The sequence below is a fragment of the Giraffa tippelskirchi genome, chromosome 3, assembly GCF_054371585.1.
Source record: "Giraffa tippelskirchi isolate mGirTip1 chromosome 3, T2T-mGirTip1v1.2.pri, whole genome shotgun sequence".
Classification (NCBI taxonomy): domain Eukaryota; kingdom Metazoa; phylum Chordata; class Mammalia; order Artiodactyla; family Giraffidae; genus Giraffa; species Giraffa tippelskirchi.
In genome coordinates this window covers 29621564-29627075 of record NC_137277.1, presented here as the reverse complement: position 1 = coordinate 29627075, position 5512 = coordinate 29621564, and the positions used below count along the sequence as shown (strand labels likewise).

The 5512-nt window shown below is 51.7% G+C and overlaps 1 long non-coding RNA gene across 1 annotated transcript; it reads right to left on the bottom strand.

Moving 5' to 3' along the window:
* Positions 1-502: 502 nt before the first annotated feature.
* Positions 503-5285, bottom strand: LOC145543165 (uncharacterized). The gene is made up of 5 exons (XR_014080512.1): positions 5210-5285; positions 4269-4473; positions 1733-1941; positions 776-967; positions 503-698 (listed from the first exon to the last, which is right to left on the bottom strand). It is a non-coding gene; the product is annotated as an uncharacterized LOC145543165 (long non-coding RNA).
* Between the last annotated feature and the right edge of the window lie 227 nt (positions 5286-5512).

Genomic DNA, 5512 nt, shown 5'->3' with positions numbered 1-5512 from the left:
TGGCCATGCCACATGGCTTACGGGATTTTAGTTCTCTGACCGGGGATTGAACCCAGCCCCTCAGCAGTGAGAATGTGGAGTCCTAGCCAGTGGCCCTTGAGAGAATCCCCTGCTTATCTGATTTATAAAGACCACCTATCCCTTTTTGGATATTTGACCATCCTCTGTGAAATGATTTCATTTTTTTAAGTTTAATTTTTAAATTGGAACAGAACTAGAACCCCTCAATAAATTTCACAAAACGAAGAACCATGTTTCAGGAAACAGCAGGTCATCATACTTCAGAAGTCCCCCTGATCCTGCCCAATACTGGCCCCAGAGTCAGGAGGTTATTGCTGCAGCTGCTGCTGCTCACTGTGGGCCTCAGCCTCCTCATCTGTAAAGTGGGAAAGGGCCCATTAGGTCTGAAGTTCTATGGATTTTTGATATCGTCTCTATTTTTACCCCTTATGGCTGATGCTGCTTTGTGCCGACATTAAATGAAATGATAGCTGTAAAAGCCTTTTTAAAATACGTATTTGTTTATTTATTTTGGGAGGCTGCGCTGGGTCTTCGTTGTTGTGTGAGTCCTTTCTGTAGTTGTGGCAAGCAGGGGCTATTCTTCGTTGCAGTGCGGGGGCTTCTCAGTACTGTGGCTTCTCTTGTTGTGGAGCACAGACTCTAGGGCGTGCAGGTTCAGCAGTTGCAGCTCATGGGCTCTAGATTGAGGGCTCAGTAGCTGTGGTGCCCCAAGGCATATGGGATCCTCCCTGGACAAGGGATCGAACCCACGTACCTTGCATTGGCAGGTGGACCCGTGTCCACTGTACCACCGGGGAAGTCCTGTGAAAGCCTTTTGATTAACACTAACATCTGATACCAAGACAACAAATGCATGACGCGGGTCAGGACCAGCCGATCTGCCCATGTCCCTAGCTCTGGCCCAGGTCAAGGGTCAAGCACACACAGCCACCAGTCGTCCAAAGAGCTGGAGGGAGAAACAGGAAGGAGAAATTGATCCTGGGGAAGCAAGTGGAGCGGAGCCTGAGGACCACCTAGGGGAGGGTGGGTTGGCCCCGGCACCATGTTTACCATGGGACTGGCAGGTGGCTTTCCATCTGGATCAGCTCGTGCCCTGCCTGGGGACTCAGCGAGCAGCCCTCGTCTTGTTCAGACTTTTCAATGGCCTTGTTCCTGGTGGTTGAGGCAGCCAGGAAGTCCAAGGGTTGGGGAGGGGAGGCAAGAGAGGATGAGGGGAAGGAAAAGGAGGAGAGGAAAAGGCAGGGAGCTTGGCTAGTGAAGAGCCAATGTATCCAGGAGGCACATGGTGCCAGGAAGCCTGCTACTGCAGAGGGAAAGTGAATGGGGGAACAGTACAGAGTGCAAGATTCAAACCTTCATTTGTTCATCTTTTCATTCACTCATCCAATAAAATGAAGGATGCCCATGTTGTGATAATTGCTATTCAAGACACAAGTGTAGGCAAAATGCTAAGAAAATGTTAAAAAAAGGAGCAAATAACTGTTGGGTGGGTGGCAGGAGTGGGGAAGTTAGGAAGCAGGCACATTTCACTGAAGATCTTTAGGTCAAGCCATGAAGCAAGCAAAGAAAAAAAACAGCTCCCAAGTCCTCCCCAGCTCTGCGTCCCATTTCTTCCCAGACCTCTAAATCCCAGGCGGGTTGTTGCCCTCACTGGGTTTGAGCCTAAGCACTGCTATATACTTGCTGTGTGACCTCAGGGAAGTGATCTAACCTCTCTGAGCCTCCGTTTTCTCAGCTGTAATGTAGGGATGACATTGGAGGGTTGGAGGGTTGTCATGAGACTTAAATATGACAGTGCATGAGAGTCACTTTGAAGGGTGCCTGGCCTCTGTATAGAACACGCTCAAAATGATCCACTGTTGATGTAGAGTCAGTTTCAGCAGTCACATCAACTTCATTCTCCCACATCTGGGCCTCTGTCTTTGGGCAGAGAGGAAAGCAGAGGCTGTTCCCATCATCCCCCATCCCGGGCACCCCCGCCCCTCCACCAGCCCTTGGGGAAATATGAGAAGCAGAGCTTGAGGATCTAATGTGTGCCCCCCCCACCCCGCCCCTTAATCCTTCCTGAACTTGAGGGGTTGGGTGCTTGGTGGGGGCGGCACCGCTGTAACACCTGCGCAGCTCTGACATCTCCTGCCTCTGGGCAGAGAAAGCAATTTCAGAAATGACATGTTGCCAACAAGCAGAAATCAGCGTCTGAATTAAAATGTGTCGGCGTCAGGTGACCCTGGGCTTGGAGGGTCTTCGTGCACCTTGGCTGCACGAAGACAGCTGAGATTAGGGCCTGTCAGCCAGAGGAGGGGCTGTGCGGGAAGGGGTGCGGGGACCCCAGGGGCTACCGGTGGCCGCGCTGGACTTGTTCGGACAGGGGGGCAGGAATTCGACCCTAGGTCCGTTCTCCTGCGTGGCTGTGACCAGCTATGTCCCACCCTCCTTCACCACGAGATAAAGGAACTAATGGTGGAAGTCTATTCATGAATGAGGAAGATGGTCTTTTCCCCCTCCGCACTTTTCCTTCGATTATAAAACTGTAGCCCACTAAGTTTTTGGGACAAGGCAACCTCTCACCTCCCGCTTGTAAACCTCAAAAGCACCCTATTCTAATAAATCACTTCTTATCTATCACTTTGCCTCTTGCTGAATTCTTCCTGTTCTGAGACATAAAGAACCAGAGCTCTACAAGCCCCCTGAAATGCCACCCAGCAATGTCACTTTCAGTGAATTTTTGCACGACTGCCATCTGTAAAAGCTGTGGGAATCCCCTGGAATAATCTCGTCTGATTTTTCAGGAGCACTCCCATCTCTCAGTCCTCTCCTTCTTCCCAGGCTTCTCAGCCTCTGTGCAAAGTCTGCAAGCTTGCCTTCCTCTCCTCCTCTTGCTCCACAAGCCTTTGTGAGACTGAATAAAGCCTTGAATCCTGGCAGGGGTTGAGGGGTTGGAGGGTTGGAGGGTTTGAGTGAAGGTGAATGTGCACTCCCACGAAAAATTTTATGTGGACCATGAATGCACCAGGTAGACTCCAGCCAGAAGAGGAATCTCACATTACCACATAATTTGAACAATAACAAAGGCACCCACAAAGTGTTAGACAAGAGAGCTCAAAAGGCATCCTGGAGGAGGTGACTTTTGATCTGAGTCTTCTTGTCAATAGAGGATCCCACATACCACAACTAAATATATCACATGCTGCAGCAAAGACCTGTTGCAACCAAATGAATAAATATTAAAAGAAGAAGAAGAAATGGCTGGTGGGTAGAAATGCAAGCTGAGGTCAGGGGAGGGTGGACCAAGATGGGGGGGAGAAGCAAGGAAGTAAGGAAAGGGAAAAGTCAGAGCAGGGGGTCGGGATAAAAGGGAAGATAAAGATAAATTACACCAGAGAGAAAGGGAGGAGGTACAGACATAGTTGGAGACTAGGGCAAGGAGGGCTCAAAACATTTGCAAAGGCAGCTCATATCTTACTGGTCTGAAAGCTTAGATTTCTAGCACTATCCAGAGTTATCTGAAGCCAGATAGAAGAACTGCAGCCATCCAAATTCCCTGGGGACAGGTCCAACATATAGAATCCTGAACCCCACCCCTACTCTAAAGAGTCACTACAAGACGGGGTCCAAAAATTGGGGCTTGATCATCCCTCTTGTCCTCTGCCCTCACCTCTGATGGATGTGAAGTATAATAAAATGTGAGAATCTCTGCCCCAACCTGGGAGATGAAGGGTAAGGGTTTGACATTTGTGGAAAATAGAAGCTCCTACTGTTTTCCAGGATGGAATTGTGATCTGTCCTTACCAAGCACTTGGAAGGTAGACATCCTTGTTATACCCATAGTATTGCAGGAAGGGGGACTCCTTTCAAGGCCTGAGAGTGAGGTCTTGTCTAACATTTGGAGATGAATTGTCCAAAGGAAAAGACATGCTAACAAAGCAAGAGACTTTATTGGGAAGGGGCGCCCCGACAGAGAGCAGTAGGGTAGGAGAACCCAGGAGAACGTCTCTGCCATGCAGTTCACAGTCTTAGGTTTTATGTTGATGGTGTTAGTTTCTGGGTTGTCTCCACCCAGTCATCTTTTTAATTATTATTTTTATTTATTTATTTATTTGGCTGCTCGGGGTCTTAGTTGCGACATGTGGTATCTTTAGTTGTGACGTGCAAACACTCCGTTGCAGCATGTGAGATCTATTTCCCTGACCAGGGACTGAACCAGGGCCCCCTGCATTGGGAGTATGGAATCTTAGTCACTGGACTACCAGGGAAGTCCCTCTGGCTGATCATTCTGACTCAGAGTCCTTCCTGATGGCGTGCACATTGCTCAGCCAAGATGGATTCCAGCGAGAAGGATTCTGGGAGGTTGGTAGGACATATGGACTGGCGTCTTCTCTCTCCTTTTGACCTTTCCCAACTTCTTCCTGCTTGGTGGTAGCTTGTTAGTCTCATGTTCCTTCCCAGGACCTCCTGTTACAAGATAACTCACGCAAGTGGTTATTATTGGGTCTGGCCAGGGAGGATGGTTTCGGTCAGTGCTTCCTCTAACAACTGTACCAATAAGAAAAGAGGCTTAAGAGAGGTTAAGTTACTTGGGGCCCAAGGCCACACAATGAATAAACAGCAGAAGCAGAATTCTCACCCAGCTCTTTCTGATTCCGGTTGGTGAGGAAGCATAGTTCAGTGGCAGAGCAAGTGAGCTTTGGAGCCAGGAATGCTTAGTTTTGAATCCCATACTGTTTGCTGATGGTAAATGGATGGACGTGTGTGCTCAGTCGTGTCTGACTTTTTGCAACCCCGTGGACTGTAGCCTGCCAGGCTCCTCTGTCCATGGAATTGTCTAGGCAAGAATACTGGAGCGAATTGCCATTTCCTTCTCCAGGAGACCTTCCTGACCCAGGGACCAAACCCGCCTCTCCCACGTCTCCTGCACTGGTGGAGGATTCGGTGTTCGCTAAGCTTTCCCTAAAACAGTCCAGGGTTCGGGGCCACCCAACGAGCTTGAAGCTAGGACAACTGCCACAGTGTTGTTAGTTTTCTTTTTTTTCCTTTTTTTTTTTTGCATAGGCCGGCGCCTGCAACCCCCGCCCCCCAGGCGGTGGCCTGTGCTCGCCGCTCACCCGACCCCCGCCCCCCAGGCGCCGACCCGCGCTCGCCGCTCACCTGACCCCCGCCCCCCAGGCGCCAACCGGCGTTCGCCGCTCACCTGACCCCCGCGCCCCGAGGCGCCGACCCGCGTTCGCCGCTCACCTGACCCCCGCCCCACCAGGCGCCGACCGGCGTTCGCCGCTCACCTGACCCCCGCCCCGCCAGGCGCCGACCCGCGCTCGCCGCTCGCCTGACCCCCGCCCCCCCAGGCGCCGACCGGTGCTCGCCGGTCACCTGACCCCCGCCCCCCCAGGCGCCGACCCGCGCTCGCCGCTCACCTGACCCCCGCCCCCCAGGCGCCAACCGGCGTTCGCCGCTCACCTGACCCCCGCGCCCCGAGGCGCCGACCCGCGTTCGCCGC